Source organism: Balaenoptera ricei, chromosome 11 (genome assembly GCF_028023285.1).
Source record: "Balaenoptera ricei isolate mBalRic1 chromosome 11, mBalRic1.hap2, whole genome shotgun sequence".
NCBI lineage: Eukaryota > Metazoa > Chordata > Mammalia > Artiodactyla > Balaenopteridae > Balaenoptera > Balaenoptera ricei.
In genome coordinates this window covers 69,751,566-69,778,383 of record NC_082649.1, presented here as the reverse complement: position 1 = coordinate 69,778,383, position 26,818 = coordinate 69,751,566, and the positions used below count along the sequence as shown (strand labels likewise).

The 26,818-nt window shown below is 41.3% G+C and overlaps 1 protein-coding gene across 5 annotated transcripts in view; it reads right to left on the bottom strand.

The window, feature by feature from the left end:
* The window catches only part of RAD54L2 (RAD54 like 2), an 89,671-nt gene that overhangs the window by 62,299 nt on the left and 554 nt on the right, over window positions 1-26,818 (bottom strand). The window contains exons 2-3 of one of the 5 annotated variants that reach the window (XM_059939776.1): window positions 24,800-24,954; window positions 17,877-18,022 (exon numbers count right to left, since the gene is read on the bottom strand). The exons of 1 other annotated variant lie outside the window; for it this stretch is intronic. The gene's annotated coding sequence lies outside the window, so the exon portion shown is untranslated. The remainder of the gene's footprint in view (window positions 1-17,876; window positions 18,023-24,799; window positions 24,955-26,818) is intronic. 3 more of the 5 variants (XM_059939777.1, XM_059939775.1, XM_059939778.1) reach the window with 3 other exon arrangements.

Here is a 26,818-nt window from a genome sequence, read left to right as displayed (position 1 = left end):
CCCTTATGGTGCCTATGGTACAATACAAAAATACATTTGGTCTTCGCCCCTGGTTCCTGGCACAGAGCTCCCAAAACCCTTGGAATTTTCTGAGTGATAGGAGTGTCTTTTGTTATTCATACCAAGCCCCTTTTGACAAGACCTGAATTTATGTTAATGAAGTAATTTAGGGTGGGGTCCCTAGAAAGCCTCAGGATGGGACTGGTCACCAGCAAGACCAAATGACTAGCAGGAACTTTCAGTCCTACCCACCAGCCTCCAAGATAGGGGCAGGGAACTGGAGATTAAATTCTATAAAAACTCCTGAACACTGAGATTTAGAGGGCTTCTGGGTCAGTGAATACATCGAGATGCTGGGAGGGTGGAACCTGGAAAGGGCACTGAAGCTCCACAACAACTCCCCCGATCCCATACCTTGCCCTATGCACCTCTTCCATTTGGCTGTTCTTGAGTTGTATCCTTTAAAATAAACCAGTAAACATAAGTATATTCCTGGGTTCTATGAGTCATTCTTGCAAATTTTTGAACCTAAAGAGGGGCTCATAGGAACCCCTGATTTATAGTCAGTCAGTGAGAAGTATGGATAGTCAAGTACTTGTGATTGGTATGTGAAGTAGGGGTAGTCTTGCGGGACTGAGTCCTTAACCTGTAGAGTCTGCACTAACTCTGGGTAGTTAGTATCAGAATTAAATTGTTGAACACCCAGTTGGTACACAGAGAATCAGAGAATTGGTTATTGGTGCTGGAAAACATCCCAACGCTACAAGGATTTATAAGTGACAAATCACAGGAAAAATTTATATCTGCAAAGAATAGAAAATTTAAAGATCCATTATTTCTTGACTTCCCACATGCAAAAATAAATTGTGGCATTTACTTCAATGCAACAGGTAACCTGTACCTTTAAACTACTAAATGTCACATTTCCAGTTGACTTATATTAGTAATTACATGATACACAGATTTGTAAATGGGAATCCATAATGGGTTCACCTCCTCAAATCACAAAGGAAGAAAAGAACCACAGATAAACCAAATCTGTTTCCAACACCGTTTTCCACATTTTCAATGAATAATAAAAACTGATTATGAAACTTAGGAAAAAAACTAGCAGAACCAAGGAGGATCATTTAGTGACCTAAGCAATTTAAAATACGTATAGAAAAAAATAATTAAAAATTAATAAAATACGTATAGAGTCTAACCATCACCTGTCTATTAGATACCTCCCCCCTCCCTTGGCCAACATACCCCCTCCGACAACCAAACCTATTAGCAGCTACTAAAATGTGGAAGAATTGAATTACACTAATGAGTTCCATTCAAACACAATCCCTTGACTCTCAAGGTGGCATCACCCTTCTCTAGAATGCATGAGGAAGTCAGGATCAGAATGAGAATTGGAAGAATCCTGGGACTAACTGTGCACATCCTACCATATATGTAAAACAATTCTCTAAGGACTGTTTCAGATTAAAGGAGACTAAATGCAATGTGGGATCCTGGATTAGGTCCTGGACCTGGGGAAGAAAAAGCTATAAAAGCCAGTACTGAGGACAATAGTTGATGCAACTGAATATGGACTATGGATTAGATAATAGTATTGTATCAGTATTTTATTTCCTGATTTTGAGAACTGTTCTGCAGTTATGTAAGAAAATGTCTTTAGGAAATATACAATGAAGTATTTAGGGGTAAAAATTAAAAAATAACCTTCTAAAAGACAGTTAACAAGGACTAGAATAAAATCATCTGTTTCTGGTTCTCCAAAGATTTAAACACTTAACGAGTATAAAAATATCTTATTTCAAAGTACAGATTTGAAAGATTACCTAGCTAACTATTCTCCCTAGTTAATCAGTAACAAATAAGTAACAAAATTCCTTTCCTTTAAGACACAATAACTTAGGGTTAAAAAGGCTAATTAAGCCTCCCAGCATCCCCATGAACAGGCAGTATGTCCTCCTGCTAGGGAGTAGGCTTCCCTCCCTCTTCCCCTGAGCCCAGCAAGAACTGGAACCATCTCTGAGGCAAATCTCACCTGGGTTCCGTCTGGAAGGCTCTAGGTCTGATCAATGTCATAAACAAATAGCAAGCCACAGGCAGGTAGAAAGTGGACTCGCTGGCTTGCCCTCCCTCTTCGTGTAGATGTGGCCCAGTTTAGAACAGTCTTCTAACGAAACTTATGTAAGCAATCTAGATTATGTGTTTCACTGTTACTTTACGGCCAAGGTTATTCAACCTGTGCCCAGTTCTTAGGCTCTTACACACACACACACACACACACACACACACATACACACACACACACACTCCCTCTCTCTCTCTCCAACATTGTAAAAATATGTAGTTTAAGATTCATACCGCTGAACCAATCAGAGTTAACTTAAAAGTTGCACTGTAAGTCTCTCTCTAGTCTATCACTGGACATAAACACTGAAGAAACCAGTGACATCTGAATATTAGCAAAGATAAGTGGGAAAGAAAGTGTGCACCTGACCTAAAGCCAATAAAGTAGAAAAAAGGCTTCTTCTTTCAAATTAATACTCCTATAATGTCTCTGGGGAAAAAGCATATGGAGTCTGGACAAAACTCAGACTATAGATTTTGCAAGTAAGAAGAGGATCAGCAGGAAAACCTCATTTCTGTAAGCAGAAAATAACAGATGCTAACCTTTGGGAAGAAGGGCCATCTGTCAAAGTCTGGAAGATGACCTGTGTGTGTGTGCATACCCAGTCGGGTACATCCCGTCACTCTTCAGATAAAGATGCTATTCCATAGAGACAAGGCCAAACTTCAATATACCAAATGAGAGGTGATATAATGAAGATACCAAGATAATTCACACAGGGATATTATGGCCAGGAGATATTGTCATGATAGTGGGGATGAAGGGCAAAGGCTGAGATGAAATAAAAGCTTGAAGAAATATTTTAAAGAAAAAAGTGGCTGAAAGTTATTTGGAGATGGGCTTCCCTGGTGGCGCAGTGGTTAAGAATCTGCCTGCCAATGCAGGAGACACGGGTTCGAGCCCTGGTCTGGGAAGATCCCACATGCCACGGAGCAACTAGGCCCGTGTGCCACAACTATTAAACCTGCGCTCTAGAGCCCAAGAGCCACAACTACTGAGCCCGTGTGCCACAATTACTGAAGCCCACAGGCCCTAGAGCCCGTGCTCTGCAACAAGAGAAGCCACCACAATGAGAAGCCCGCGCACCACAATGAAGAGTAGCCCCCGCTCACCACAACTAGAGAAAGCCCACGCGCAGCAACGAAGACCCAACGCAGCCAAAAATAAAAATTAATTAATTAATTTTAAAAAAAGAAAGTTATTTGGAGAAAGAATGGTCAAAGGGAAAGGCAGAAGGGCTAGCAATTTATTCAGGCCAAGCTTAGGTACCTTCTGTGATAAAGACACTGTGCCAGGCACTGTGGGGGTGATATAGATATATGCCTCAAGAAAGAAAACTCAGATGTAGAGCAAGAAGCCATAAGACTCCAAAACAGAAACAACAAAAATGTCATTTTTGGACACCAAAGATGTCGGTAGCATTTGAATAAATACCAAATACCAAATCAAATCTAATCATAATTTAAAATTATATCCCTAATACAAAAATGAAAAATGACATTATTGTCCCACTAGGAAATTTATGATGCATTTTTCTCCCCTAATTACATAAACATATGCCTTAAACACATCTATACTCTCTTACATGGTCCCTTGGTGCCCAAGGATACTCATTCACCCTAGTACAGTTAACGGTATAGTCTGGGGCAGCGTGGTTTCTCTTTAACCAGGGTGAGGCTGTACCCTGGAATTAAACCCCAAACCTTTGCCTCATCAGCAGTCACTATGCCAACCTAAAACAGTTGGCAACCACCATCCAAGAACAATCTAGTTGACTGAGAGTGAAGAATAAAAGTGGAACACCTAGAGACAACTGCCAAATCTCAAGGACAGACATTCCAGGCCTGCATTTGGGAAAGAGGGCTAATAAAGTTCCAATCTTCTGGTCATTCAGTCAACAAGTAGTCATTAAATATTCTTGTGACCTATTCTCAAGTGGACATTGCCCCAGCACTGCAGCCAAAATAAAAATGCCCCAAAAAGAGAAGGAGAGTGAGTAATAGAAAAATGACAGGACAAGGAGCTAATCCTCCCTCCTGCTCACCACAGCATACAAGAATAAGGAGTGCAACTCATTGTTACATAACAGTAAGGCTGAACAAAAGGCCCAGCTAAGTCAATGGTGGCATCTGCAGAGTGTTATAAACCCAGGGCTAGAGGATGCCACTCAGCCATGCTAATAGATAAACTACTGAACACCCCACAACACAGCTATTTCCAGACTCTCCTTATCATCTCTCCCATTAACTAAAAACAAAAATATTGCCTTCCATAACAAACCATTCTGACAGGTGGGCCTCTTCACATTCAAAAGTCCCTGTTTTAAGATAGTTCTGCTCTTAATGAAGTTCATACATTATTTTTGCACCAGTGTAGATAAGACATAGTAGGCAGGCCTCTACTTAGATTTTTGACTTGATATTAGTATTATACAAGCTGTATTTTACTCTTTATAATAAATAAAATATTGAAATTTTAAAAATAATTATAAATTTCGAACTTGGACAGGCTTCTAAAAAATGCCACTCACATAGAAGGATGGAAAGAACCCATGCAGTTTTTTTTTTTAACATCTTTATTAGAGTATAATTGCTTTACAATGGTGTGCTAGTTTCTGCTTTATAACAAAGTGAATCAACTATACATATACATATATCCCCATTATCTCCTCCCTCTTGTGTCTCCCTCCCACCCCCTCCCTATCCCACCCCTCTAGGTAGACACAACCCCATGCAGTTTTTTTTTTTTTCCCATGCAGTTTTACAAATGCTGTTAGCACTGCTGTTATCTTGATCAAGAACTATGAAATGCACTCCATTTCAAATTTCAGAATGAACACAAACCAAGATTAAGTGCACCACTTTATAGCTTCCCCACTGATTCCACTTTTGTAGCAAAAGCTTATAAAATTATCTGCAAAAGAAATTATCAACTGAGAGTGAGTACTTGAATACTGGGTATACCAGAGTCATGAAGGCAGGACAGCACCAGAGTTAAGATTTCAGGTCAACAGCTCTAGAAACTATCTGGTGGAAACCAACAAGATAGCACGACAATGAACAAAGTACATCTAACAAGTTGGACAAGGATGTCCTGCTTGGCCCCTTGGCAATGGGGGAGACCCTGCAAATTCTCCCACTGCAAAAACACCTAGAAATATGGATAAAATTATATAAGTATCCATTCTAAATGCACAACTGCTTTCACAAAAAAAAAAGTAAGAGAAATCCCCAAGGAGCAATGATGAAAGGCAAACTGAAAACACAAACAAATACTGCTGACACTACAGCAGTCCTAGGGGAAGAGGAGGGTGCCAGCCTTGCAGGGGATGGGATGGGGGACAGGGGGATAAAGAGATAATACCCTGGGCTCAAAGAAGCAAAAAGAAGGGACTGCTACCTCTACATAAGGTCAGGACATTGAAGAGTTATACTCTTATGAAAGAGTGGTCTAGAAAAACTCTAACCACCAACACAGAAGACAACATAAAATCTTGTGTCAATCTAGGTCAGAGGGGAGAAAAAAGGTATCCAATGGGAGTCTGTAACCAGAAGTCTGCCCTCAAACCAATTTGAGGTTGAAATACATACTTACCTAGGTGGTTCAAGAAATTAACCAAAACTAACAAGGCCCCAAGCAAGTGATACATCCTAGTTGCCTAGAAGTAAATGTAAAACATCTCTTGCATATACCTCAACCTGGACCACCAAGATAAAGCCTTACTGAAGATGAGCTCACAATTCAAAAGTATAAACAGAGGAGGGACTAATCATACAAAAGCAAGAGCCAAGAAGGTCAGAGTCCTAAAAATCTACCTATACTGTGAAGGGAGAACATCCTTGCACGAATGCAACAGAAGGACATCAGGCTATCCTCTGCTCAGTAGCCTGTGCTAAACAAGGGGACTATTCCTGGGAAAGGCCAGTCAGCTGCCCAGGAAACTGACGGTACCGTTGCCTCAAAGCCTCCTTTCTTTGGGACTTCCCTGGTGGTGCAGTGGTTAAGAATCCACCTGCCGGGACTTCCCTGGTGGCACAGTGGTTAAGAATCCGCCTGCCAATGCAGGGGACATGGGTTCGAGCCCTGGTCCAGGAAGATCTCACATGCCGCGGAGCAATTAAGCCTGTGCACCACAACTACTAAGCTTGCGCTCTAGAGCCCACGAGCCACAACTACTAAGCCCACGTGCCACAGCTACTGAAGCCCGTGTGCCTAGAGTCCATGCTCCGCAACGAGAAGCCACCGCAATGAGAAGCCTGCGCACTGCAATGAAGAGTAGCCCCCGCTCGCCGCAACTAGAGAAAGCCCAAGTGCAGCAATGAAGACCCACAGCAGCCAAAAAAAAAAAAAAAAAAAAAGCCTCTTTTCCTTAAAAACAAGAGAAGGGGGGCCCATGGGCACTGGTGTTAAGCAACCCTATCGACAAAAGGTCTGAATCTCAACAGAAAAGAATCTGAGACTGAGGCGGCTCAATCTTTATACATGTTCATGAAGCTCAATCCTGGCAACTTTTGTAGGCTTCCCAAAGCATCTGAGACTGGCAATCAGACTGTGCTGTACAGGAGTGAAAAGTCCTCTTTGTTCTCATCTCTAGACACTGCCTTCAGATGTCCCACACCCTCCATTATCATCAACAAAATGGGAAGAAATAAAGCTTCCCGCGGGACTTCCCTGGTGGTCCAGTGGTTAAGACTCCACACTCCCAATGCAGGGGGCCCGGGTTTCATCCCGGGTCAGGGAACTAGATCCTGCATGCCTCAACTAAAAAGATCCCACATGCCACAACTAAAGATCCCGCGTGCCAACAATGAAGATCCGGTGCAGCCAAATAAATAAATATTAAAAAAAAAAAGCTTCCCTCATTTAGATTTGTAAAAAGGAATCAAACACATGATCCTCACGTGTTTAATAGCATCCTATTATAAACATACAAATAACATATACTACATGCTCCCACAAAGCTGTGATTGTACCCTTTTAATTCTTTTTTCTCCCTATTATAACATGACATCTGGCCTAGTTTCTTCAACAGGCTATATCTGGTTTACCCAAGAAGCCATATATAGCTATGATTTACTGAATCCTAATAAAATTAATTAGCCTCTTTTTTAGAGGATTAAAGGAAAGGGCACACACCAAGAGCCCCACTTATACTTCTGATGTAGTCCCTCTATTTCTAAGTCCTCACTCTATATTTGGTTAGGCATCCTAGATAACAAATCTCACATCTTCAGTTACATATAAAGGAGGACCGCAAATCTACTGCATTCTGCTAATTGCGGCCCACACCACAGTGGGCATTTTCTTGTTTTCCTGTGTAACGCAGACAGACAAATTGCTTCACTGCTTTGGGGAAGATACTCCTGACCTGTGGATTTCCTGAGTTCTTACCAGGTCCTGGCAGCAGTTTCAACCACTTCAGAAGGCTTGTATCTAATGTATATAACGCATTAACACTGGCATAAAGATGCTATAGCCAGCGGACAAACTCTGAAAAGCCCATCAGTAGCTGAATCAATTATTTAATTTTGCTTTCCAAAAGTTGTCTCCCTCTGAGCTGCCTCTAAACAACAGGAAGTAACTGATTTTTAAGGAAGATTTGAAAATAACCATAGCATGTCTAGAGAATTACGTGAACAGAACTTCAGCAAAGAAAAAGGGATCATGATCTATAGAGGACAAGCTGATACTCTGCCACCTAGTAACTAATCTTCCCATATCTGGGCCTTTTCCAATGTCAGGGAAAGTCAATACTTTCATTATGTGCAGACTTAACAATCAGTTAAAACTCACTAAAGATACTACTGAATGCTTACACACAGAAAAGAGTTTAAAAGGAATAAACTCTTCTCAGTGAAGTGATGAAGCAAATGCCATGGTATTCTACATTCGAACTGCTGACTCTGGTGATTTTTGATAAACACAAGGGGGCAGGGGAGTGGTGATGTGTAAAAACCATGACTTAGAAATCAAGAAGTTCTTTTACTAAAATGCACATTCTCTGTACCCTGACATAAAGAGGCTCTGAGATCTTGAATCAGGCTGTTCTATAAAGCTTCAGAGAAAGAACAGAAGAGATGATGACTGAGAACCAATAGTTGGAAAGCACATACACCATATGAAACCAAATCCATTAGTTAAGGATTCAGCCTCCTAGCCAGGGTACTAGCCAATAAAGAATAGTGAACAGCAATAGAAGTCCAATTTAAAAAGGGAGAAAGAGGACTTCCCTGGTGGTCCAGTGGGTAAGACTCTGCGCTCCCAATGCAGGGGGCCTAGGTTCGATCCCTGGTCAGGGGACTAGAGCCTGCATGCTGCAACTAAAAAGATCCCGCGTGCTGCAACTAAAAGATGCCACATGCTGCAACGAAGATCCCGCGTGCCACAACTAAGACCCGGCACAGCCTAAATAAGTTTTTTTTTTTTTTTTTTTTAAGAAAGGGAGAAAAAAGATGGTTCCACAAAGATAGTTCTAATACATTCAAGTACCAAAATCAGAAAAACCTTTTTAATAACAGGTTACATCCCTCATGTCAGAAATTGACCGTTACCTACTCTATTAAAATTGACAAAACAGCTCACCAAGAAGAAAGTTTGGTGGTCTCTAGAACGTCGCTTTCTAGAGAGTGATACCTCCAAAAATTCTGCTCAGCTCAACAAAAACGTATTAAACTACCATCTACTGGGGACACAAAGATAAAGAGCAAACACAGGTCAGGTCAGATCAGGCATTAAGAGGAATGAGGCCCAAAGCGAGTTTTGAAGAAAGAGTTGGACAGAGTTAGGTAATGGCAGGGTGGGTGGGGGGTGGGGAGTGGGGTAGGGGATGGAGGGGACGAGATAATGGAGATGAATAGAGAAGAGGAGGGAAGAGTTCAAAGATAGGGAACTCTATGAACAATAATTGAGAGACAAGAAAGAGCAGAATGTGAAATTAAACAAATCCAAGAAGGTTGTGTTACTGGAGCATAAAGTAGGGAGTATGGGGGAAGAGTAGAAAATGAACCTGGAAAAGCAACAGGGCAAAGATCATGGAGCACCCTGAATATGTTAAGGAGATTGGATATTATCCTACAAGGAAGATCAAAATAACATGATGAGCTCTGTCTTTTATAAAGATCACTCTGCACCACAGAATGTTATAGAATAGAAAAGCATAGGTATATGCAGTTTCAAACTGAAATCCCAACTCATTTTTTCAGCGTGACCTTGGGCAAGTCAATCTCTCTGAGTCACAGATTCCTCATCTGTAAAGTGGAGGCACTCCTTACCTTCAAGGATTATTAAGAGAATGAGGTAGTGAATGAATATAATATAAATGTAAATTGTACTGTGAAATTACACAGCTCAGTATTTAGCACATTGTAAGTATTCAAAACATGGTCTGGAAGAAATATTTGCTGGAAGAAATGTGTAAGATGCAATAAGAGAAGACAGGAAATAACCAGTAAAAAAGCCAGAGGAAAGGCCAGATTTGAGAACTATTTAGGAGGTAAAATAAACAGGGCTAGTGGGGTACTATTCTTCAAGCCTCAGTGAAAAAGACACATAAGACTTCTCTTCCAGGTTTCCCTAACCAGGCAGGGCCTATGGTGCTGCTGTCACTTCCTCCTCAGACACCAACCCAGACTGGAGACCAGATGCTACAATATAGCCTAGCTTTTACTATCAGCACTGCTGAAGAGGCAACAAGTATATCATGGAGTGGGAACTCTTAGATGTCAAGAGAGACCCTAGTTAATGGTGCCATTTAACCAGAGCAAATTTACCTTTTCCTCATTTGGGGTAATGACACTTACACTTCAGGTGCTGCAAGTGTTCATGCAGCATATGAACCAGTAACATAATAAGGACTGAATAACTTAACACAACACAAACAAATCCTATGTAGATGTGAAGCTTATTTTACAGTGTCTCTCATGAAAACACTACAGCTTTATCACAGCTCCAGCCCACCTGGAAGCCCTGGTAGCTGAAATTGTACAATACACATCAGTGTGTTGGTTCTCATACAGGCAACCGATGTCCCATTTAGGGAGAGCCTATTTTTATTTCTAAAATGTGTGTAACGTCTTCCACCATAATATGTGCTATCTGGTTTCTAAACAAATAAAACTGGTTTCAGAGAGCTCATCTCTGGAAATAGCAGCTGGGATACTGTAGTTTTACCCAAAAGTTAAGTAAAAAATTGGCCCAAGCCCAGAAAACAGGCATTCCTCCCAGACAAAACTGGATAAACCAAGTCTACAAACAATGAGTGGATAAAACAGTAGGGAAGTAAAGACATGGAGAGAGCCGGAATAACCCACACCAAAAGGCCAACCCATAGCTCAAGAAGGGAACCAAGGAAGGCTTTAGAATGTACCAGTTCTGAAGCAGTCAGGTGAGGCAAAAGTTACCAAGTGTAAGACACCAAAGTTACTAAATGAAAAGTATCTGGAACATAGATATTCTCCCTACTATGCCAAAGGTAAGATTTATGTAAGCAGTATGAACTAAATGCTCTATTCAGATTAAGATTCAAGACTCCTTATGAGAGGTTAGGCAGCTGGAGAGATACAACCTGGGGAAGGAAGAATATCAATGGAGACAAAATTCAAACACAGTAAATGTGAAAGAGTAAGAGTTTCCACTTCAACAGGCTAATTTATTGATGCTGCTATTGTTTCACACATTTGATTTCTTATAAGGAATGTATTGATTGTACATGTCACAAGGTATTACTTGCTACTTTCACTTATGAAATATTAACAGAAATGAATCTTCAAAGGAGAAAAACTTGCCAAAATGCCCTTGACATGGAATTGTTCTTTAAGATGCTGCCAGAGCACATGGTTTTGATTAAAAACAAAACAAACAACAAAAAAAAACCCCACAAGCCTTCCTCTAAACATCTAAAATGTGTTTTTTTTTTAAACATTTAATCTGAAATATCGACTGCAGAGTCAGTAGATGAAGGACAAGTCTAACAGGGGCCAGCTGACAGATGAGACCAGGTCACAAGTCTCTGATAGAGGAATCTGTACTGACAGCACTGATTGGGTCAATCAGTGAATTCTAACTTGTCCTAACCAGAGCTTGCAAGACAGACCTGGTGAGGTTCACAAAAAAATCTATTAATATATGAAACAGATGGCTCTGACAAAGAGGTTTCTGACCTATTAGAGGAAAAGCCTTTCTGAGAACATAACATAGATACAGTAGAGCAAATTTCAGGGGAAGATTTTCAAGACCATTTTTACAATATAATGTTGTACAAAATGTGCAAAAAACGTATAAATATTTAGATCCCAATTTTAAAAATAGAATTACACATGTGCAAGTATTTATATATGCATAGGGGAAAAAAAAGACAAGAAGGAAATGCACCAAAAGGTTAACCATTTTTATCTGAGTGATAGTTTTACCAAAAAAGTTATTATTTTCTTCTTTATTCTTTTGTTTTACAGTAATAGATATGACTTTATAACTGTAAAATCAGTATCTTTATACATGTATTCTCTCTCTACAAAGTCAAACCATCAGTGAACAAATCCTGTTTGACCTCATCCCCATCCTGAGCAGCATCGTATTTTTCAGGCTGTGACTGCTTCTATCCATAGCCACATCCAGTGACCAACAGGGCAGCTCTCACACTGCCAACAAAAGTTCACTGGGTATCTACTACAAGGACCCCATCTTAGCCAGAGCTCACATGAGGGCCTAAAGCAGCACGTAAAAAAGATCATCAATAGTTAAAGTCACCCTTGAAAAGGCTTTTCTATTGTCCACATATAAATACAGTATGAATAGTTTTATGTATGTATTCCTGTAGATGTATATACCAAAGATATTTCCAAAAGGGTATAATATTCAGAAATTAAACCTCTTGTGTATTTTGCTGCTTGGACCAGTTCAGCAATTCTTCATTGGCCCTCAGTTCTTCCTCCCCATCCCCTCACCACTGAATACTTACCAACTCATCACCACACCACCTAAACAATTTCTGTTCTGCCAATGGTCAAGAATTCTTTACATTTATAAGTTTCGTCAATCATATTAACTAACAACACTGACTACATCCACTGCCTTTGGGTACTCACGGAGTAAAATGGTGAGTATAAATTACCCCACTATTTAAATCATTATTTCTGGGGACTTCCCCAGTGGCCCAGTGGTTAAGACTCTGCGCTCCCAATGTAGGAGCCCAGGTTCGATCCCTGGTCAGGGAACTAGGTCCCACATGCCGCAACTAAAGATCCCGCACGCAGCTATGAAGATCCCGCGTGCAAATACAACCCGGCGCAGCCAAATAAATAAATAAATAAATATTAAAATAAATCAATCAATCATTATTTCTTACTCTCTCTTTTTCTTCCTTCTGCAATTTAAGCAAGGTAAAATGTTAGCTATAATTCCGTTAAAAAATTAAAGCATCTTTGTATTGGGAGTGAAAAAAGGGAATCTTAGTGTTGTTAGGCTTAGTGTCAATCTACTTAAGGACATAGGTAAGATTACATTAATTAAGTGCCTTAATAAATGCATCTTATTAAGTGCATTAAGCACTTAATAAAGCAACTAAGCCCACGGGCGACAACTACTGAGCCTGCGCTCTAGAGCCCGCGTGCCACAACTACTGAAGCCTGCGCGCCTAGAGTGCGTCCTCACAACTAGAGAAGCCACCGCAATGAGAAGCCTGGAGGAGGCAAACCTTGAGACAACTCCTGAAGCAAGGCAGAATTAGACAAGTGAGGAGGGGAGGAGAAGACATTCCACACAGGAATCATGACTTGGATCTGAGGCGCACTGAAAAGGCAGAAAGTGTCCAGATTTCTGGAAAGGGAGGTAAAATGATTCATCAGTAAGTACTGATTGGGACTTCCCTGGTGGCACAGTGGTTAAGAATCCGCCTGCCGGGCTTCCCTGGTGGCGCAGTGGTTGAGAGTCTGCCTGCCAATGCAGGGGACGCGGGTTCGAGCCCTGGTCTGGGAAGATCCCACATGCCACGGAGCGGCTGGGCCCGTGAGCCACAACTGCTGAGCCTGCACGTCTGGAGCCTGTGCTCCGTAACAAGAGAGGCCGCGATAGTGAGAGGCCTGCGCACCGCGATTAAGAGTGGCCCCCGCTTGCCACAACTAGAGAAAGCCCTCGCACAGAAACCAAGACCCAACACAGCCATAAATAAATAAATAAACAAACAAACAAACAAAAAAAAGTAAAAAAACACATGTTGCTAGGCTCTACCTACTCCTAGAGTTGCTGATTCAGTAGGAATCAATAATTTAAAAAAAAAAAAAAAAAAAAAATCCGCCTGCCAACGCAGGAGACACAGGTTCGAGCCCTGGTCTGTGAAGATCCCACATGCCATGGAGCAACTAAGCCCGTGAGCCACAACTACTAAGCCTGTGCTCTAGAGCCCACAAGCCACAACTACTGAGCCTGCATGCCACAACTACTGTTGCCCACGTGCCTAGAGCCTGTGCTCCGCAACAAGAGAAGCCACGCAATGAGAAGCCCACGTGCCACAAGTAGAGAAAGCCGCTCACAGCAACAAAAACCCAACGCAGCCAAAAATAAATAAATAAATAAATAAATAAATGTATTAAAAAATAAAATAAAATAAATAAGTACTGATTAAGCATCTAGTATTGACCAGTACTGGTAGGTACTGAAGATGCAGAGATAAGAGAACCCTGGTCACAGAGTGATGACTGGAGCCCTCCAGGAATCATCCAGTCAACTGACACAGATACATAAACATATAAGATGAGCAATCTGGTAAGTATAACATACGACTAAAGTTCTTCTTCCATCAACTGATGACTAGATAAACAGAATGTAGCATATCCACAGAGTAGGATATTATCGAGCAATAAAAGGGAAGGAAGTACTAATGCACGCTACAGCATGGGCGAACTTTGAAAACATTATGCTAAGTGAAACAAACCAGTCACAGAAGGCCACATACTGTATGATTCCATTTATCTGAAATGCCCAGAATAGGCAAAACCATTGAAACAGAAAGTAGATTAGTGGTTACCAGTGGGTAGGGGGAAGGAAGAATAGGGAGTGGCTGCTTAATGAGTACAAGTTTCTTTTTGTAGAAAAATGTTCTGGGACTTCCCTGGAGGCACAATGGTTAAGAATCCGCCTGCCAATGCAGGGGCCACAGGTTCGAACCCTGGTCTGGGAAGATCCCACATGCCACGGAGCAACTAAGCCCATGGGCGACAACTACTGAGCCTGCGCTCTAGAGCCCGCGTGCCACAACTACTGAAGCCTGCGCACCTAGAGCATGTGCTCACAACAAGAGAAGCCACCGCAATGAGAAGCCCGTGCAACACAACGAACAGTAGCCCCCGCTCACCGCAACGAGAGAAAGCCCGCGCGCAGCAATGAAGACCCAATGCAGCCAAAAATAAATAAATAAAATAATTAATCAAAACACAAAAAAAAAAAAAGAAAAGAAATGTTCTGGAATTATATAGTGGTGATGGTTGCATAACCTTGTGAATATACTAAAAATCACTGAATTAAACACTTTAAAATGGTGGAAATTTATGGTATGTGAATTATATTTCAGAAGGAAGGGAGGGAGGGAGGAAGGAAAAGGTTCTACAGGACAGAGAAGGAAATAATTTTGCCTGGAAAGGCTGGTGAAGACTTCCCAGAGGAGGCAACAGATCTGAACGTCAAAGGACAATGTCTTCTTTCCTTAAAAAGAGACTGATGGAAATAGAGACACAGATGTAGAGAACAAACGTATGGACACCAAGGGGGGAAAGTGGCGGGGGTGGGGTGGGGTGGTGGTGTGATGAATTGGGAGATTGGGATTGACATGTATACACTAATATGTATAAAGTGTATAACTAATAAGAACCTGCTGTATAAAATTCAAAAAAAAAAAAAAAGAAGAAGAAGAGACTGATGAAGTCATTCAGAGAGAGGGAATGACATATGCAGAAGTACAGTTCCATAGGACTAGAGGCTGGGGGAGTAAATGGGGAAATTGTGAGAAGTAGACAGGCCAGATCTTGATCCAGCAGTGTCTGGAGGACTTTGTTTAGGAGTCTGAACTTTGTCCTATATAAAAATTGGCAAATATGTGGCACTTGGCACCACTCTCCTGTCTGTACCTCTGGCAGACATAACTATTATGCCATCGAGCCCTTCTCTGCTGAGCTCAAAAGTGGCCTCAGTATCTGTCTCCATGCAATCCTTCCCACAGTCCATGTGCCCCCAGTGGGAGCCACTAAAGGATCTCAAGCAGGGAAGTGGCATCATCTGAATTCCCAATTTAAAAAGAACACTGGTGGGACTTCCCTGGTGGCGCAGTGGTTAAGATTCCACACTCCTAATGCAGGGGCGCCCAGGTTTGGTCCCTGGTCAGGGAACTAGATCCTACATGCATGCCACAACTAAGGAGCCCACCTGCCTCAAATAAGACCTGGTGCAACCAAATAAATAAATAAATAAATATTTTTTGAAAAAAAAGAACACTGGTAACTGTGTAGAGCACTATTTGAAAACTGGCTTTTAGGAACCCCAGTTACAGGAACAGCAGAAGGATTTTTTTTTGGGGGGTCGCAGAAGGATTTTTAACTGGAGAGAAATGGGTGACAGGCAACCCTTTCAGAAGGACTATAAAAATGAGAGAATGAAGGAGGGAAAATCAACCATCATAATCCAGGACTATACCTGGAGGCCCTGGGTTAAGAGGAAAGAAACCAGAAAGAATGGAGCAGGGGTAAGGCATTACCAAGGAAAACTCACAGGAAGGAAAGGGAAAAATTATATATGAATCTGAGACTTGAAGTCTGGCATACCTTTCACCAAAATCAGAAAGAACAGTAGAGGGATAGCTGGTTTGGTGGGGAGAAATGAAAAAATCCATGCAAGATATTTGATAAGTGCTAGAAAATAAACATAAAAGAGACAACTGGTAGTAAACATGCTTTGGACAGGAAAGCAGCACACCAGTGAAGAATAAAGGCTCTGGGACGAGATGGCCTGGGTCAGAGTCCCAGCACTGCCACTTTCTATCTAAGGAATACTAAAGAAGTTACTTAATTCCTCTAAACCTAGATTTCTTTATTTATAAAATGAGAAGAATAACAGTACATATGTAAGATTTTTTTTTAATTAAGTGAAAAAAATAAAGTAATTAGCATATTGCCTAGCACACGGTAAGTTAGTTTTCAATTAATGTGATTACCTTTAGCTACTCCATGATGACAGTATGTAGTATGACCAGCTATGCTTTGGAGAAGCTAAATTGTATTACCCAAAGAGTTGGAAAATCTTCCCAACTCTGAGACAGGACAGGAAAGCAGAGGATTCTTTGAATTTTGAGGTCAAGGAATTAGTACCTGAATTAGTACCATTTCACAAGCTCAGCCTTTTAGGTTTAAAAACATTTCCTTGGGCTTCCCTGGTGGCGCAGTAGTTAAAAATCCGCCTGCCAATGCAGGGGACATGGGTTCGAGCCCTGGTCCGGGAAGATCCCACATGCCGTGGAGCAACTAAGCCCTTGTGCCACAACTATTTAGCCTGCGCTCTAGAGCCTGCATGCCTCAACTACTGAAGCCCATGAGCCTAGAGCCCGTGCTCCGCAACAAGAGAAGCCACCACAATGAGAAGCCCGCGCACCGCAATGAAGAGTAGCCCCCACTCACTGCAACTAGAGAAAGCCTGCGTGCAGCAACAAAGACCCAACGCAGCCAAAAATAAATAAATAAATTTATTAAAAAATAAATAAAATAAAAATAAAAACATTTCCTTAAGTGTTCTTAACTTGAACCAAAGTCTACTTTAGCTCAGTCACTTATTCAATCAGTATTTATTGCAAACTCTTAGTACAAAGAATTGTGCTGGACACTGTAGGATGCAAAATTACACGCAGTGTAAATGTGGTACCTATACTCAAGAAGATTACACTAGGAGGGAAGAAAAACTTACACACACAAATAGCTGAAGCACCAGGCATACTGTGAAATGTCACTGACGCACTGCCAGTCATGAGAGTCAGAAGAGGGAGGACTCACTTCCAATGTGGATGAAGCTGTCACCTGAACTTAGTCTAGAAAGATGGTTGGAAATTCAATCGGCCAGAACACAGGTTCAGGAGAAATAATGTGAATAGGACAGCCAAAGAAAACAATGTGAATACAGACACAAAGCTGAAAAGTGCTAAATGTATGTTTCCAGAAAAGCCAGGAGTCAGGATTAACTGAAGAACTAGCCACGAGATAACTGGCCCTATGTTGAAGACAAATGAAAGGGAAAAGCCATAGGATGAAGCCTGGATATCCTGAGAGAGGCCAGATGGGAAAAGCCAGAAACTTGTTTGGGGAGTAGAATGATGCATGTGGTCCCACATATGCTGAGCAGGACATTTCTGAAACCACCTTCTCACAGCTGATAGGCTTTTAAAGCTGCACAGGACTTCAGACTCTAATCCAGCCCTACCATCCTTCTGACTGAGGACACCAAGATCAAGAGAGGTGACTGAACTGTCCAAGCCATGGAGTTAGTGGCAAGACTGAGTGAAGCCCTGGTGGGCAGACTCAGTTCAGGGCACTTTATACTCATTCCCATGACCAGAAAGACATGTCTAAAAGCCAGGATGAAATGTGGGTTTGTTGCTTGGTAAAGAAACCAGGGTTATAGAATTGAGTCACTTGGATAGCCTGAAGTGGTGGGAGTGAAAGAGCTAGATTTCTGAGGGCCAGACTACAGAGGGAATAGAAAAGGAAAAACAACAAACCTGGGTTACATCCACATCCAGGAGGAAAAAGGAAGGGGTTTTTAAACATCTGAGAGGCAGGCAGAGAATCAGGATAGTGCAGAATCTTAGAAGCCAAGGTCAGTGTCTCCTCTTCAGCTGACACATATGTGTTCCATAAATATCTGCTGAATGAATGGATAGATGAAGACAGAGTAAATGCAAAAAATGTTTGAGCCCTCACGTAGGTAAAGCACGGTGCTAAGCACTTCATGTGGGAATAAATGAGGTAACCTCACAACCATCCTATTAGGCGGCATTATCATTATTATCTCACTGCATTTCAAGATGAGAAAACAAGTTTAAAAATTGCCCAAGTTAAACAGCAGGTATCAGAGCCAGGATTAAATATCAAGTCCTCACTATTAAGGAAATGTTAATTTTTATCAGGGTAGAAAATGGCAAGGTAATGGTGTTTAAGAAATAAAATATTCTTATTAGTTAGGGACACACACTCAGTGACAAAGTCTGAGATTTAGCTTTAAAATATGCCAACAGGGCTTCCCTGGTGGCGCAGTGGTTGAGAATCTGCCTGCCAATGCAGGGGACACGGGTTCGAGCCCTGGGCTGGGAAGATCCCACATGCCGCGGAGCAACTAGGCCCGTGAGCCACAGCTGCTGAGCCTGCACGTCTGGAGCCCGTGCTCCGCAACAAGAGAGGCCGCGACAGTGAAAGGCCCGCGCACCGCAATGAAGAGTGGCCCCCACTTGCCACAACTAGAGAAAGCCCTCGCACAGAAACGAAGACCCAACACAGCTAAAAATAAATTAATTAATTAATTAATTTAAAAAAAAATATGCCAACAACAGCAAAAAAAAGGTGGGAAGGACAAATGAAAGAAAAAATTGGGGAAATATTGGTCATTATTGAAATTGAGTGATGGGTCCATGGGGTTCATTATACTATACTCCCTGCTGTTGTATATGTTTGAAATTTTCCATAATAAAAAGTCCACTCATATGCAGCTTCCCTCCCTGCAAAGATGGTAGGGAATGGGGAATTAGTCAAAACAAGGGAGAACAAACATCAAGAAAAAAATTTTTGTCTGGGCAACAAGGAATTCACTCAGAGATAGTATTCAGGAGAAAAACAGGACCAGAAGCCAGATCACAAAGGATTAAGAGATATAGATAAAGCAAGTAGTGAGGAAATGGCAGTAAAACTGCATTTTAGATAAAAGGGATAGGAAGGACAGGGCTAGGATGGCATGAGAGGTCAAGTTACTATGGGTCTACCTTGTATGTAGGTAAAAACAAAAAGGGGAGGGAGGGAGGATAGGAAGATGCTAGAAAGAAGATAACTGAGTAATCAATTAATTAATTGATCAATCAATCTATATATGAAACAAAAACATGAAAAGATGTTCATCACTTACATTTAAGGAAATGTAAATAAAAGTTATCTAAGCTTCAATTGTCAAAGATTAAATTTATTGACAACGTTCAGTGTTAGAGAAGAAATATAAATTGATACAATCTTTCAAAAGTTATGTGATAATATCTAGTAAAATTTTAAACATGCATAACTTTTGACACAGAAATTACACTTGTAGGAATTTATCCTAAGAAGTATACAGAGTACAGAAGATACGAAGATATATTTACAAGGATGCTTGTAACTGCAGAGAAAAAGAAACAAATGGCTATCACCAGGGGACTAGGAAAATTGATAGAAATTAAATACGTAACTATTAAAAGATAGATATGTGTCCGAAACATGGGAAAATGCCCAAAATAAAGGCATTAAATGAAGACAGAAAGCAAATTACAGAAAAGTAGATATACTGTTATTCCATTTCTGTAAAAAGGAATTACTTTATCTCACACACATACGGAAGCACAAATACATCCATGTCAGCATACACAGTGGAAAAAAGTGTGGATAAATATAAACCAAATTCATGATAGTGGTTAACACTGAGACATGGGATTATGGGTTCCTTTCCTTACTTAAAAATGCCTCTGGGGAGGGGGAAGGGTAAACTGAAAAAAATTTTAAAAAAACAAAAAATAAAAAAATAAAATAAAATAAAAATGCCTGAATTTTACTGTGCTTATATATTACTTGCATAATCAGGAAAAAAGTCAAGGAATTTCCAAAAGCAAGAGTGATGAAAATGTCATAATAGAAAGGAAAGGGGAAAAAATTAGTGAGCACAAGCCCTAAAGTGAAGTCACAGGTCAAGAATGAGGCAGACAGAGAGCAGGTCTAGGGCCTGAGGGAAAAACGAACCTTGCGAAACGTGCAACCAGCTGCTGTGGGAACTGGGACCCTGAGAATGCAGCACAAGAGCACCCGGAGGGGCAGAGACAGCTCAACTGAAGTGAGGCAGTGGGAACTGCTGACAACCAAAGCAGCCCATTTTCCTGACTCCCCAGAAACACTGGGCAGCCTAGGGGCAGCGAAAGAAGCCAGGGGAGAGAATTCAGGGTTGGCAACTGGCAGAGTGCAAAGGTTCAAGCAGGTTCTCAGACTTGGGGAGGGCAGCACTGTAACTGTGGACCATGGCAAACCAGCATCCAAACTAAGGTGGGAGGTGGGTGAAATAGTGGAGAAGAGAAAGGTAGAGAGATAGGGTGGGGGAGACAGTGAGAGTGGATGGTACAATGAGAACAGAGAGCCTAAGCTCAATCCAGAATCACACTTGAAGGATTCTTTCCCAAACTTCGATTTTTCTTCCAATTTCTAAACATCATCACATTAGGAGGAAGATCCCAATTTGTGTCACTAGGCTTCAAGGGCAAAAACTCTCCACCTGGTTCTGGGTGTTTCTCATAACCCATAAGGGATCTGTGAGGAAGGTGGAGGCTCCATCTAGGTTCCCCCCACACCCAGCTCTTGCAGAGTTACTAGGCTGCTGTTAATAGAGCAGAAGCTCTACGCCCTGTGTGGCACTACCTTCTTTGTGTGTATCCTCTACTGGCCAGAAGCCTGGAAAAAGGAGTGACTGTCACCCCAAACTGAAGCCCTAACAATATCTCATGAGGACGTTAAAAAAGGCCCTAAACTTAGAAAACCTGGCATCAAGTCCCACCTTTTTTTCTTATTGGCTTTGTGAACTTGAAAGCAAGCCACTTCACCTCTTTGTGTTTGCTTCTTCATCTATAAAATGGGGATAACTGCCTCACAGTGTTGTTGGGAGGATGCAGTAAAGTAAAATGTACATCAAAGTGTTTTATAAAACTATACTATCATACATATGCAAGGTATACGTATACTTATCATAGCAAAGCAAACATTTTTCTTTTTTTTTTTTTAGAAATTCACGTTCTTTATTTATTTATTTATTTATTTATTTATTTATTTATTTATGACTGTGTTGAGTCTTCGTTTCTGTGTGAGGGCTTTCTCTAGTTGCGGCAAGTGGGGACCACTCTTCATCGCGGTGCGCGAGCCTCTCACCATCGCGGCCTCTCTTGTTGCGGAGCACAGGCTCCAGACATGCAGGCTCAGTAATTGTGGCTCACGGGCCCAGTTGCTCCGTGGCATGTGGGATCTTCCCAGACCAGGGCTCGAACCTGTGTCCCCTGCATTGGCAGGCAGATTCTCAACCACTGCGCCACCAGGGAAGCCCAAACATTTTTCAATTCTACCTATATATCACTTTCATCAATGGTGTTATAAAACCATAAATGGGTGCTAGCACCTTCAATGTGCCTATGCTGGCTGAAATTGGCCATGTTTTTATTGCTTTTAACCTATATAACAATTTTCTTCACAAGATTTCAACACTGCTCACAAATTTCTTCAATTTAACAGTTGCTTGCCACATTTAAAGTGACTTATGCTTTGTCTCAGTTTTCCTTTTTATCTCATGTCAATTTTTACCTTTAACTACAGTTACTTTTCATGCTTTCCTTTTCTTCAGTCTGTTATGTTTGTCACCTACATGAAAGAACAACCGCATTAGGTAGGCTTCAGTAGAGTTCCTTACACCTGGCCAGTGGGATTCCTATGTGGTCTGATCAACCATGAAAATTAATTCAAAGTAATTTAGGTAGTATATTCTCAAGTTATTTTACCACTAAGAAGAACCAAGAGGGTGACTAAATGAACTGGCACAATTCCATTACTTCTAGGTTAATAACTCAGAACACAGAGCTCCCTAACAAAGAACTAATATATCAATTTCAGTGTTAGTACACTATTAGGCTGAACAAAGAACTAATACAGATAATTTCATAATCACTGAGTTCAAATTCCTAAATAAAGTTTGGGCAAATGATCTTATATTCTGAATATGGCCACATTGAGCTCAGCTGGATCTTCAAAAAGTCCATCAGCTGACAAAAGTCACAACATCCTAGTGTTAAATCCATTACCCACTCCCAGGCTGGAAGTAGCCGTCTAGAGACCTTGTGGCCCAAACTGACTAGTCACTGTTCTTCACACATGAGGACAAATTGCTCAGAGCAGTAAATGGCCAATGGAAGATCTAGATAATACCCATAAAGAACTGTCACATTCTCTTCCAAGGGAAACTTCTGCCAAGACCCAAAGAGAGCAAGTAATAGCTCCCCAGCATCATAACCATAAACATATGGAATAAGCAACACATTTTCACAGCAAAATCATGTATTGCTTTTAGCAACCTGGAAATACAAAGGCAGAAGCACTGCTTCAGCCAGGATCTGAGGCACCCATGAAATCAGAACCCTCATCACATCACCAGCTCCACAAGGAATGATTTCATGATATTTTACATGCAGAGGTCATTCATTTCTTCACTAAACATTTACTGAGTAGCTACTTCTGTATCAGTAATGTTTAGGTACTAGGATATAGAGTTAAACAAGACGAGGTCCTGCCCTCAAGTAGGTCACAACATAGGCACAGAAAACAGAAAAAAATACCCAAAGTTAAGAGTACAGTGATTATGAAAGAAGCTTTCACAGATTGCAATGCCATACAAAGGAAAAGGCATTCAGCTTAATCTGGGAAGAATCAAGGAAGAGTTTTAAGTGATGGTGCCTGAATTCCTAGTAAATTCAAGCCTAAGAGTCAAACAAGCACTAGAATGGGAGGAAAATTAGTAGGAGAAATAGCCTGAGAATGCTGGGACATTCAAGGAGCTCACTGTAACTGGAGCCTAAAGTGACAGAGGAATTGTGGCAGAAGAGGGACTAGAAAGGAAGATACCAAAGAGGCCAGGTCATAAAGGTCTTTGTGAGATGTTGAAGTAGAGACATATCAGGATCTAGATGTTCGTGTATTTTGAGGCCAGAGGAATATTATTTACTTTTAACTGAAGTTAAAGACCACCCCAAACGGAGGGGGAATTTCACTAAGGAAGACTGGAAGAGATTTAGGGCCAGTTATTTTGAATCATTTCTGTCTGGCTCATACTTATTTTTCTCTCTACTTCCCCCCCCCCACAGGGAAAAAATAAAACTGAACAATTCTATAACAAAGCCTGTGAACCTTCTGTTCATCATAAACATTTCCGAACAGAGTGCTAGATTCTACCAAACTAGCCCAAATTAGAGAAAGACGACAAATCTCTCCAGCATCTGGAGCCTTCCAGGCAAAAAGACCAAAGTCAGGTATCTGAGGCCAACAGAAGAAAGCTAGAGAAATATCCTGATCAGGGGCCACACAGAATATGCTGCCTGGCATATCCAGCACTCTGTCACTGGGAATGCCCACTGTTCCCAAAACAAGGACATGCCAAACAGTTACCTCCTGGCTTCTCCATGGAAATTGCCAGGAAAAAAACCTACCAGTGCCAGGAATGACCTTGGACTTTATAGTGTTGACTCCCGGCCACCAGTACTGGATAAAGACTACCTCAGGGCTTCCCTGGAGGCGCAGTGGTTGAGAATCTGCCTGCCAATGCAGGGGATACGGGTTCGAGCCCTGGTCTGGGAAGATCCCACATGCCGCGGAGCAACTGGGCCCACGAGCCACAATTACTGAGCCTGCATGTCTGGAGCCTGTGCTCCGCAACAAGAGAGGCCGCGATGGTGAGAGGCCCGCGCACCGCGATGAAGAGTGGTCCCCACTTGCCGCAACTAGAGAAAGCCCTCGCACAGAAACGAAGACTCAACACAGTCATAAATAAATAAATAAAAGAACGTGAATTTCTTTAAAAAAAAAAAAAAATACTACCTCAACAATTCTCTCACCTGTCCAGGGTGCCAACAGGTGTAGACAGAAGGCTGCCTTCCGCACCAGACAAGGAAATTGAACCTCTCATCCATGCATAGCACCCAGCCACACTCCTATTACTAATACTACTGAGAATAGTAACTCCCACATAATGATACACACAACCTACTACTAACAGCAAGCACTGACCACCCATGAAGCACCAGGCCCTCATCTCCAGTCCTCACTACAACCTGCAGAGGTTATTTTAACCCCATTTCACAGACTGAAAAAATTAAATTAAATTAAAAAACAAGGCTCAGAGAGGTTAACAGCTTACCCAGGTCAAAAAGCAAGCAAGAGGTAGAGATGGGATGACCCCAAAGACCATGCTCTTTCCATTGTACTAGACACCTCAGAATATTTCCAAAGAAATCAAACACTCTAAGCCTTCTTTCCAAGAGTTTCTGAGGTTATCCATCTGACTAAGAGGTAGTCAAAAACATTTTTCAGCAATCAGTTTGCCTTCAAAGCAACAAAATAAAGCAGTTTTCATTTTATTTGATCAAGTGAATATTCCAGATGGAAAAATGAAAGACACTTCAAAGAATTTATTTATTATCTAAGTGTCTTGATTTTAAACCTTTTCATTTATTTTTGGCCGAAATACATACAGAGAGATACAGAAGAGAGCAAAGGACAGAATTTCATTTAACTAGATAGGAATGGAGATTAACAATTCAGCAAAAAAGCATTCAAATATAATTTATGCAGTAATAATTAAGAGGCAAGGAATTTCAAACAGGCTGAGCCTTACCTCAATCTTATTCCTCCTGTTCTAGGAGACAGCACTCCAAGGCATCAGCAGACACTCCCAGCCTACATACAGTGAACCAGACAAAGGGAGTAAGCAACGCCTTCGTGCTCCCAAAACCACAGTGAGAAGGAAAGTGTGATGGCTTCCTGGGGAACCTAAGCACATATACAGTATTTGTAAATCATAGCTCATCAAGACACACACAGCAACAAAATGTTTACCTTGTGGTTTGTCTACAGGCATACTTAAAGTTAACAGGTGTATGTAAATAAAACAATGCAAAAACAATCCCATACCATTGTGAACTTTTCCCATGGAAATATATGAGGATAATCAATTGTCACTAGTCAAAATCAATACTTTTTAAAAACTTTATTCAATGGTTTTACTGATTAAAAGCTTGATATGCCTGAATCACTTCTTCCTTCATAGACCTACAGCCACTTCTGAAATATGAACTATTACTATTAAAACACGAAAAACATCACCATTGTAGAGGTGCCCAACACAGTGCCTGGCATAATTCAATAGATATTGGTTTATGAAAGAATGAGTTACTTAAGATAGAAAACTTAAAAGAGAGAAAGAGACAGACAGACAGAAATAATACAGTGCAAGGGAAATATATGATTTTTTAAAGATTAAGGGGAAAAACAATCCCCAGAACCATCAGTACAACTACAAATAGTCAGAATTACCTCACATCTCACCTGAAAATTTATACTCTAATATACTCCAACGAGGCAATACAACTCCTAACACTCTAAACAAACTCTGAAAGTGCAATGATTCTGACACTTTTTTTTCATATGAGATTTGATATCTCATCTATAGACAACACACCAACTTTTGCCTGAATACTACATAGAGAGAGCTCTGGTGCACAGATGCAGGCCTCAGCTGTTTGGAGTTTGCACATTGCCTTTCAATGATACAGATGAGACACAGTGTACAGACCAGACAGACAACACTTCTAGTGAAGATAATGTCCTGGGAGAGTTAAAATGACGGTCACTAAGATTTAACAGATTTAACGTAATGACTTCACGGTAGTAGGAGAAAATGAAGTTTAGGGATATAAAGAACTTTTAACAACATAAACTGTTAGAGTTTTCACATCCCTCTCTAGAGTTGCATACATTAAACAATGACACACAAATTAGTGAAAAGAGGCTCTTAATTTAGATTTAGAATTGGACTGAAAATCCCTAGAATTTATATATATTATACTGTCTAAGTTTGTCTATCATCATAAACAACAGCCATAGTGCTGAAAAGAAAGTATGAGTCACAATTCAAAAACAAAGGAGAAAAAAAATGAACAGAGGAAAGCTTTGGATCCAGATACCACAAAGAAATTCTTTACTTAAAACACTGTCGATGACAGCTATCATTCTGACTTGGAGTAAGAAGGAATGGTCCACACTGTCTTCTATTCAGGAACAAACTCAATTCAGCCCCCAAACGCCCCTTCCAGCACCATCTACCTCAGTGCCCAGCCACCAACACAGTCAGCCACATCCACTAGCAAGGGACAGGAATTCTAAGATCTGAGTCACCCCTCCCCCTCAGTAAGAGGTCATTCTCTATCAGGAAGCCCACTCTGCAAAGGCCCCTTGTTCATCTCACAGGCTGCTACCACCATGGCCCACAAAAAGCTAATTCTCCAACTTCAGCAGTCTACCAACCCTCCTCTATACTCTCCGATTCACAACTCCAGCTTCACCCTAACTCCAAGGTAGCCAACACTACTCACCGAGACATTCTTGTGACAAGTTCCCTACCTGAGAACCACTCAACTCCAGAATGCTGGGCCCTGGAGAATCCACCCCTTTGCTCAACTCCCCTGTGCCCAGCTGAGCTCCTGCCTTTCCAGGAACTAATCACCGATTACCTCAGAGAAGCTAGATACTCAATACCTTTTCTCCCCAGCCAGATCCCGGTCTGCCAAGTTCACGGACCTGGGGGCGTGGAGGGGGTGGGGAGGAGGGCAGGGAGAGACGCATCTCGTTTCGCCTT